The sequence below is a fragment of the Balaenoptera physalus genome (assembly GCF_965194825.1).
Source record: "Balaenoptera physalus genome assembly, chromosome: 6".
Taxonomy (NCBI): Eukaryota; Metazoa; Chordata; class Mammalia; order Artiodactyla; family Balaenopteridae; genus Balaenoptera; species Balaenoptera physalus.
This window is the reverse complement of record NC_138885.1, coordinates 71,406,441-71,416,419: the sequence shown is the minus strand read 5'-3', so window position 1 is coordinate 71,416,419 and position 9,979 is coordinate 71,406,441. Positions and strand designations below refer to the sequence as shown.

The 9,979-nt window shown below is 43.0% G+C and overlaps 1 protein-coding gene across 8 annotated transcripts in view; it reads right to left on the bottom strand.

The window, feature by feature from the left end:
• PJVK (pejvakin) overlaps positions 1–9,979 on the bottom strand; it is a 54,446-nt gene that overhangs the window by 32,364 nt on the left and 12,103 nt on the right. For 3 of the 8 annotated variants that reach the window (XM_082466797.1, XM_082466793.1, XM_082466801.1), the window contains exon 1: positions 5,045–5,429. The exons of 3 other annotated variants lie outside the window; for them this stretch is intronic. The gene's annotated coding sequence lies outside the window, so the exon portion shown is untranslated. Of the gene's footprint in view, positions 1–5,024; positions 5,430–9,979 lie in introns of those variants that run through there. 2 more of the 8 variants (XM_082466800.1, XM_082466791.1) reach the window with 1 other exon arrangement.

Sequence of the window (9,979 nt, the reverse complement as noted above, 5' to 3'; positions counted from 1 at the left end):
ATATGGGCTAAAGCCAAAGAAAGACATGGGTTTTAAAATGTCTCCCTTATAAATTTTTTTATGAGATGAAAAATTTGGGTAGTAGATTGGAAATTAAGAATTAGATGGTAGGGTCTTCCCTGGTGGCGCAGTGGTTGGGAATCCACCTGCAAGTTCAGGGGACATGGGTTTGAGTCCTGGTCTGGGAAGATCCCACATGCCGCGGAGCGACTAAGCCCATGCACCACAACTACTGAGCCTGTGCTCTGGAGCCCACAAGCCACAACTACTGAAGCCCGTGTGCCGCAACTATTGAGCCTGCGCTCTAGAGCCCGCAAGCCATGACTGCTGGGGCCCGCACGCCTGGAGCCCGTGCTCTGCGACGGGAGGGGCCGCCAAGGTGAGAGGCCCGCGCACCCAGCGAGAAGTGGCCCCCGCTCACCACAACTGGAGAGAAGCCCACGCGCAGCAACAAAGACCCAGCGCAGCCATATATACATACATACACACACAAATAAATAAACAAATAAATAAATAGATGGTAGATTCAGTGCTGGGTGCTATTACAAATATTTGCATTCCTATTCATGAGCTTGTACCTTCATTCCACTGCAATCTCCTTCACTGCCAGATGGGTGTGTTACTGCACAGTATTTATTGATTTGAAATTCAGAAATTGATAGGAGTACCATCTATGTCTTATTGCTTGGATTGTTTTGTTTTGCTCTATATTTCTAATGAATAAAGATAGATTTTAATGGCAAAATAAAGCAGACTAAGGATTTAATATTTGGTTCATGCAAATAAAAAGGACTTAAGCAATAAGGACTTAAGCAAATGCCCTCTTTTCATTTGCTAATGGTAGGACGGTAATAAAGGTTAGTACTAATCAAGAAAACCAACTCATGTGGTGGTACTTTTGTCCTACCCACCATCTTCTGCTTCTAAGCACTGGGCTAAGAACACATTTATACTGAGCTTTAGAGTTTTAAAGAATAATATAGCTAGACTTCATTGAGGACTTACTGTTTCCTGACACCAGACAAAACATTTTACATGTATATATAAAGCCATTTTTCTGAGAAGCTACACGGCACAGTAATTAAGTGAGCAGCTCTGAAGTCAGACTGTCTAGGCTTGAATTCCAGCTCCAACATTTAAACTGCTGCGTGATTTTGGACAAGTTGCTAAACCTTTCCATTCCTCTGTTTCCTCATCTCTAATATAAGAGTAATTGGCTTCTGCTTCCAGCATGAAGGAGTAACAGATTCTGGGCCAGCCCTTCTTCTGTAAACAACTATGAAACTGGACAAAAGACACAAGGCAGGTGTTTTCAGACATTGAACAACAGCACAGACTGTGAACCTGAGAGGGGGTGAATCCAGGGGCACATTCTAGATGGCGCATGTCAAAGATTTTATTCAATTCACTCAATGAGGGAACTAGTAAGATGCCCTGCCCAGTTCAAAGAGCATTTGTGGAGCTAGGGTATTTCTTTATAGGAGAATGAGATTGCTGGGTGAAACACAAAACTGTTTAAACTATAACTTTGGGGGTTGTCTGTTCCACTAGGCAGAAATCTGCACTTCTACCAGGAAAAAAAAAAAGTCTACAAGTTAACATGCATCATCACTAAGTCTGGAAACTTAAACCAAGGATAAGCAGCAAGTTGAAGTACATTACCCTGGCTAATCCTAGCATAGCCTTCACTCCCATGTCACTGAAAGGACATGCCACCCACTTTTTTTTTTTTTTTGCCTCATATCCAAGTATTAGATAATTTATCTTAATAAGTTCCATTTCCATTTAGAAAATGAGGCGTATTCATTTATAACTCTCTGAATCCTGTTGTCATGCCTGCAAATTACATGCCTGTAATTCTAAATGGAACCTCTATTATCAACTAAACGGATATACAGAGCAGTGTTTTGCAAAGCATTTAGAAGGATAACCTCCTAGACTGGAGTACTAAAGGACGGTATTAGAACCTTGCTACACCTAGGTGTTTACCCTTAATTTGAATAATACTAAAATATAATTTCATACTACTACTAAGAGTTAAATTAGGCAAAAAATATACAAATCAATTATCACTGCAAAGTAAAGGAGCTGTTACAGTGGATTACTGGACTGAATGTCAATATTATGACATACTACGAGTGTGTTTCGTGTTTGGTAACTGTAATCATTGTTGCTTTTGTTGTGGTCATCCATTTACAATGCTTGGTGTCAGTTTATCTCTTGTAAAAATAAAATACAGTGTGTGTGTGTGGAAAAAAAAAAATACCAAGAGATTCCTGGGATTTAGTTACTGTGTCAAGTGTTTTACGTGGATTATCTCAATTAATGCTCACCTCAACCCTCTGGGATAGGTACTCTGATTATCCCATTTTACAGTTGAACAAATGAAACTTAGGTAGACAGGTAAGAATATCTGTCTAAAGCCATCAATCTGGGAAGAACTGAGCCTTCTGACTCCAAATCCAGTGTACTTTCCAGGACCTCATAGTATTTGATCACTCGGAGTCACCGTTCTACAGCATCCTTAATTCCAATGTTCTTTGCATCACACAGACTCTTCAAGCCTCAACTTCCTCACCAGTAAAATAGGGATAACCTGCTCTACCTTCCTCCCAGATCATTAGGAAGATTAAATGAGATAATGAATGTGCAAGTATTTTGAAAACCTTGAAGATATACACAGTGTAAGGCATTCTGCTTAAAAAGCTATGAAATTGGGATGACTCACTCAAACATAAATTCATTCTATAACATTTCAACTAAGCCTTGAGGTACAGGCTTATGGGATCAGCAGAGTAAACATTAAAAAGTCTGCCCCAGGGACCTCCCTGGTGGTCCAGTGGTAAAGAATCTGCCTTCCAATGCAGGGGAAGCGGGTTCGATCCCTGGTCAGGGAACTAAGATCCCACATGCTTCGGGGCAACTAAGCCCACGCGCCACAGCCACAACTACTGAGCTCATGCGCCTCAACAAGAGAGCCTGCGCGCGGTGCGGCAAACTACAGTGCCTACGCGCCCTGGAGCCCGCACGCCACAACTAGAGAAGAGAAAACCTGCACGCCAAAACGAAGAGCCCGCGTACCGCAACTAAAGATTCCGCATGCCTCAACGAAGATCCCGCGTGCTGCAGCTAAGACCTGACACAGCCAAAAAAAAAAAAAAAAAACAACGAAGTAACAATTTCTAAAAAAAAAGTCTGGCCCAAGGACAGGACCCAAGGTCATTTATGGCATTCTCTGAATCTCTGCAGCACTTCCTCTTCTTACCGTCTGCACTGTATTGTCTGATGATGGGCCTTTTTTCTTAAATGATACTGAGAACTTTGGTTGCTATTTAACAGTTTCGATCAGCACTGTCCAAAAAAAAGCCATAATGCAAATCACATATATAAATGTTCTAATAGACACATTGCTCATGGAGGATAATCTGCTTTATTCAAAGTCCACTGACTTAAATGTTAATCTCATCCAAAAAATACCTCCACAGAAACATCCAGAGTAATGTTTGACCAAATAGCTGGGTACCATGGCCCAGCCAAGTTGACACATAACAACCCTCACACCCCCTTGAATTTCATCTCATCTATTTCTTTCATTGGGAACTCCAGCTAACAGGTTATAATCACTGTTATCACTTTCTCACCTTATTCTTTCATCTTAATAACGATTTAATCCTACCATTCTGACAGGTTCCCTCAGGGTCACTCATGAGCTTCTCATTGCCATATAGAACGGTAATTCTAGAACAGTGTTTCAGAAAGTGTGTTCCACAGCTTATTTTTAATAGCTTTTATACTACTAATAATAGTTTTTAAAGATTCCATATATAAATACATTTGGTAAACTCTGGGTTAAACAAGTTTATTTATGATAGGTCTTATCAGGTCCCTTTAAAAGATCACAGCTGGGATACAGTGAGTAGCATTTTCCAAATTTATTTTGATGTCAGAATCCTTTAAACACCTTGTGGGATTAGCTGAGAGGAACACACACTTTGGAAAACATTAATTTTACCTCATTCTGTAAGTTTTTATAATTCTTATTAGCTTACAGCACCGTTTTGACACAATATATGCACCTTTTGTTTTTATTTTTTTCCTATCTTATTCCTAAGATCTTGTCTTACTCTTTCTGGGTATAAAGTGTATCATATCTTTTCACATGTCAAGCTTCTAGAATTGGTGCTGTACACACAGGATGTGTTCACATGAGTGAGCTTTACCTTGTTGCTGATAATTTAAAACTTAGCAACTGCCTTGAACCATAGGAACTTCAGCACATTGGTCACTAGGGGAAGACACACAGCACGTGGGCCATCCGCTCCTCAAATCCTCTGAACTACTTATTCCAGCCGCTCATAAACCACACCCAGTCTTGGGTAGAAGATATGAGCTACCTTCTGCTTCGTGCTGTCGTGGTCAGTGAGCTCAGAGTGGAATCATAGGCAAAGCAGAGCTCATGCAAGAACGATCAAGCCGAGATCAAGCTGAAGATCCACTGAACTTGGTAGACATTAGAGTAAAACTCCCTTAGGCTTGTCCCCCTACCCGGTTTAAAGAAATCATGTTTTCCCTTAGCATTTAATTTCAGGACCTGTAAATATTATTGCTTTTTAGATAAACTGTATCATCCTAAATCAATTTACTGGGGTAATAAAAGATAATTCCATTAATATAAACTGCTCCAAGGGGATGCTGATCAAGCAATGAATTTTATTTCATTTGAAATGGGGTCAGTATTTAATTTTGCAAGTTAAGTAACCTTGACTTTACTCTTGAAGGGAGCCTGAGATAGACGAAAGGAAATTTCCTTTTCATTCATGTGAGAAACAGACTTTTTTTTTTTTTTAAACACCCATATTCATCAGTGTGACCGTTAGTCCAAGAGGAGGCAATCGATATCTTTACCAACAAAGCACCTTCCCTTTGAAAGACTGGTACTGGCCCCCTCTGTACAGTACTGTAAAACCTGAAGGAAAAACCATAGCCAAGCGCTACTACCAGGACAAGATCGATATTTACTATACCTATTTCACAGTGAAGATACCTTTTCTGGAAAATTCCTCATAAGAAAACTGAAATTCAAGCTGCCGCTCTTTCTTCAGCCACCACTGCTCAATCCTGCCTTGTGTGAGCCTGACGTTCTCTCCCTTTTTCAACAAAAGATGTCAGAGACCAGGACGGCCATGCTGGGGATGGGGGAGGCTGCGCGGGGCAGACCAGGCTTCCGTGTATCGGGACCCTCGAGAGCTCCTTTAGGAAGGGAGGGGGCGGGTAGGACATGCAGAAGCGGCAGTCTGTGGGGCAGTAGGTCCCAGGGCGAGCCACAGGGAGCAGCGGCACGAAACGGGAGCAGGGCCCGGAGAGTCAGCCCTCCTAGCCGACAGCAACCCTTGGGAAGGCAGCCCCAGAGCACTGCTCCTTGAGGGGCGGGGTCGCCGGGTTGGGAGGCGGGGAGGTGGGAGGGCTTTGGGGCCGAGAACGAGAGGACTGGCCCAAGGGATTGGAGTGGGCGCGGCAACTGCTTGGAAACAGGAGCTGGGAGCAGTGAGCCCCTTGGGAACTAAGATCGATGTGCAAGGGGTGCGGGATGAGGGAGGAGAGGGCATGGGGAGGAAACGTACACAGTTTAGAAATTGCTGGGGAAACAATGAGTCTTAATAATTAGGGAACACCACCAGAAAATTAGAAATAGAAATGTACAACTTCATTCCAGCAAAATAGATTTGCATTTGTCCAATGAAAGATAGGAAAAGGGGAAAATAATCTTTTTAAATGTATGGTTGGTAAAAAATAAATAAGATAAACAATGTAATATTTGGGTTAAAGACAAAATTATAAGCAAAATCCCCAAATATTTAGTGCTGAATGACATGAAACCACATGTGAAAATTTTTGCAACACAACAAGCAGTACCTAAAGAGAAATATAACTCTAAGTATATTTGAATAAAAACACAAGAAGAATAATCTCAGAAATCAGAGATTACAAAAGGCTAACAAATAGAGCAAAGAGAACAAGGAGAGACATAAGGGCAAACAAAAAAAAATCAATAAAAAGAGCAAAAATATTGGGGATTATTAGTGAAACCACAGACAATCCTACTACACAGACCTCTGGCAGAATTTGTTAAGAGAAAAACAAACAAACCATTCTAGAGAGAGAAGAGGCAAAGAAACAAAATGTGTAATAAAAAGTGGAAAATAATTACAGACAGAAAATTTTAAGAAAAGGTAAACCAATATGAGCAACTGTGCAGCAATAACTTTCAACACCTAGATGAAACTGACACGTTAACAACGTGTAACCCATGTAACCCCAGAATCTGAATAGACTACTAACCATTAAAGTAATTGAACTGGATATGAAAACCTCCAAAAAAATTAAAAAGCTCAGGCCTGAACAATCTTAGAGATGAGTTGAATCAAAGTTTCAAAGAACAAATGATTCCTCTTTTGTATGAATTGTTCCAAAAAATAGATGGAATGAAAACGATTCAACTACTATTTTGTAGCAACTACTATTATATAACCTTGAAATTGAACCAGATAAGGACAGTATAAGAAAAGACAGTTATAGACAATTTCTCTTATGAATCCAGTGGGGCTAAAGATTTTCAGTAAAAGTTAATTATGTTGCTATACTGTTTCATTTTAACAGGAGTTTTTAAAAAATGTATTATAACTATATGGACACTATACTGTGAACTCAGTGAAGACAAAGACCAGTCCACCTTGCTTTCTATTTTAATGGCAGCACCTGGAACAGTTCCTCATAATTTGTAAGCACTCAATAAATACTGGCAGAATGAAAACGTGAATTCCTAAGGCCCACTTTTCTGTCTAGCATGAATTTATTCAACAATCTTTAAACTTGTCCGTGGTAGGTAGAATAATGGCCCCTCAAAGATGTGCACAGGCCTGACCCTGTGAATATGTTAGGTTACATGGCAAAGGGGAATTAAGGTTGTTAATCATCTGACTTTAAAATAGGACAATAGGGCTTCCCTGGTGATGCAGTGGTTAAGAATCTGCCTCCCAATGCAGGGGACACAGGTTCAAGCCCTGGTCCGGGAAGATCCCACATGCCGTGGAGCAACTAAGCCCATGTGCCACAACTACTGAGCCTGCAAGCCACAACTACTGAGCCCACGTGCTGCGACTACTGAAGCCCACGTGCCGAGAGCCCGTGCTCCGCAACAAGAGAAGCCACTGCAATGAGTAGCCCGCGCACCGCAACGAAGAGTAGCCCCCTCTCGCCACAACTAGAGAAAGCCCGTGCGCAGCAACGAAGACCCAACGCAGCCAAAAATAAATAAAAAATAAATAAATTTTTAAAATAATTAAAAAAAAATAAAATAGGACAATATCCCGGATTATCCAGATGGGCCCAATGTAAACACAGGTGTCCTTAAAAGAGGAAAGATCTTCTACAACTAAAGACAATAAAGAAGGAACCAAAACAAGTTGGTTAGGAGAGGTGGACTCATGATATAATCAAGTCCCATACCCCTGGGCAACCCACAAAGTGGAGAATAATTATAGTACAGAGGTTCTCCCATAGGAGTGAGAGTTCTGAGCCCCATGTCAGGCTCCCCAGCCCAGGGATCCTGCACCAGGAAGATGAGCCCCCAGAGCATTTGGCTTTGAAGGCCAGTGGGGCTTAATTTTGGGAGCCCCATAGGACTGGGGGAGAGAGAGACTTCCCTCTTAAGGGGTGCACACAAGATCTCACAGATCCAGGGCAAAGCAGTAATTTGCTAGGAGCCTGGGCCAGACCTACCTGCTGGTCTTGGAGAGTCTCCCAGAGAGGTGGGCTGGGGTGGGGCTGGGGGATTGGAGGGGTAGCCGTGGGGGGTGGGAGTGAGGGGATGAGGGTGGCTGTGGCTCACCCTGGGGGACACAGACACTGGCAGCAGACATATTTGGCTGTGTTACACATTCTACTGTGTAACACTGATGCTGGTGGCCGCCATCTTCAGATCCTCCCTCTAGCTCATTAGCGCCAAGACCTGGCCTCACCCAACAGGCTGTAGGTGCCTCTAGACATGCCCCTAGACACGGCCCTGCCCACAAGAGGGCCAAGACCCAGCTCCACCCACCAGTGGACAGGCACCAGCCCTGCCCTCCAGGAAGCCTACACTAACCTCTAGACCAGCCTCAACCACCAGGGGGCAGACACCAGACCCAAGAAGACTACAATCCCACAGCCTGTGGACTCGGCCTGCCCACAGTAGGCCAGATCCTACTTGGGACCAGCTGGGCCCTGGCCCTGACCACTAGCAGGCCAATACAAGCTTCAGGACACCCTGGACCTCATACTCGACCAACGAGGTGTTGGTGGGAGGAACCAACACCTCCCCACCAGCAATCTGACAGCAGCTATGGGATCCTTGGGTGCTGAAGCCAGCTCTAGGACCCGGCTCTGAGTGCCAGTGTCCAGCACTAACCCCAGGACCTGGCTTCACCTGCCAATGGGGGGGGGGCAACAGCTCTGGAGTGTTCTGGACCCTGACTCTGCCCACCAGTGAGCCAGCACTAGCCCCAGGGCCCCCTAGGATTCCACAGCCAGCTGCCTCATGACAAGGCCCCCCTAACAAGCAGCATCTGCACAAGGCAGGGCCTGACAATCAACAGGGTTAGGGGCCAACCAAACCTACCAGACCACCCATATAGTCAGCCCGCTACAACAGAAGGACCCATGCAGCCCTCTTAGGGGGAATCCCTAGAGCCTGGGTGATGAGAGGGGAGAGCACTGCTGGGACGCATAGGACGTCTCCTACAGAGGGCCACTTCTCCAAGGTCAAGAAACATAACTAACCTACCACATACATAAAAATACAAATAGCAATTTAGAAAAACTGAGGCAACAGAGGAACATGTTCAAGATGAAGAAACAACATAAAACCCCAGAAAAAGAACTAAGCGAAGTGGCGATAGGCAATCTACCAGAGAAAGAGTTCAGAGTAAAGGTGATGAAAGAACTCGGGAGAAGAATGGATGCACAGAGCAAGAAGTTACAAGCTTTTAACAAAGAGTTAGGATATATAAAGCACAACCAAACAGAGACGAAGAATACAATAACTGAAATGAAAAAAACACTAGAAGGAATCAACAGTACTCTAAATGATACAGAGGAACGGATCAGTGAGCTGGAAGACAGAGTAGTGGAAACCACTGCCGCTGAACAGAAAAAAGAATGAAAAGAAATGAGGACAGTTTGAGAGACCTCTGGGACAACATCAAGTGCACTAATATTTGCATTATTGGGGCCCCAGAAGATGAAGAGAGAGTGAAATGTTCTGAGAACATATTTGAAAACATAATAGCTGAAAACTTCCCTAACCTGGGAAAGAAAAGAGTCACCGAAGTCCAGAGTCCCATACAGTATGGGACTGTACCTCTGTACCCAATGCGGAACACACCAAGACACACTGTAAATAAAATTACAAAAATTAAAGATAAAGAGAGAATATTAAAAGCAGTGAGGGAAAAGCAACAAATAACATACAAGGGAACACCCACAGGCTATCAGCTGATTTTTCAGCAGAAAATCTTCAGGCCAGAAGGGAGTGGCACGATATAGTTAAAGTGATAAAAGGGAAAAACCTACAACAAGAATACTTTACCCAGCAGGGCTCTCATTCAGATTTGATGGAGAAATCAAAAGCTTTACAGACACGCAAAAGCTAAAAGAGTTTAGCACCACCAAACCAGTTTTACAACAAATGTTAAAGGAATTTCTCTAGGTGAAAAAGAAAAGGCCACAACTAGAAACAAGAAAATTACAAAGCGAAAAACTCACCAGTAGAGGTGAGCTCACCAGTAAAGACAGGAAACCATCCACACACAAAGCTAGTAGGAAAGTTAAAAGTAGTAAAATCACCTATATCCACAATAAGCAGTTAAGGGATACACAAAACAATTAGATGTAAAATACAATATAAAAAAACAGTAATCAAGAGGGGAGGAGAGTACAAATG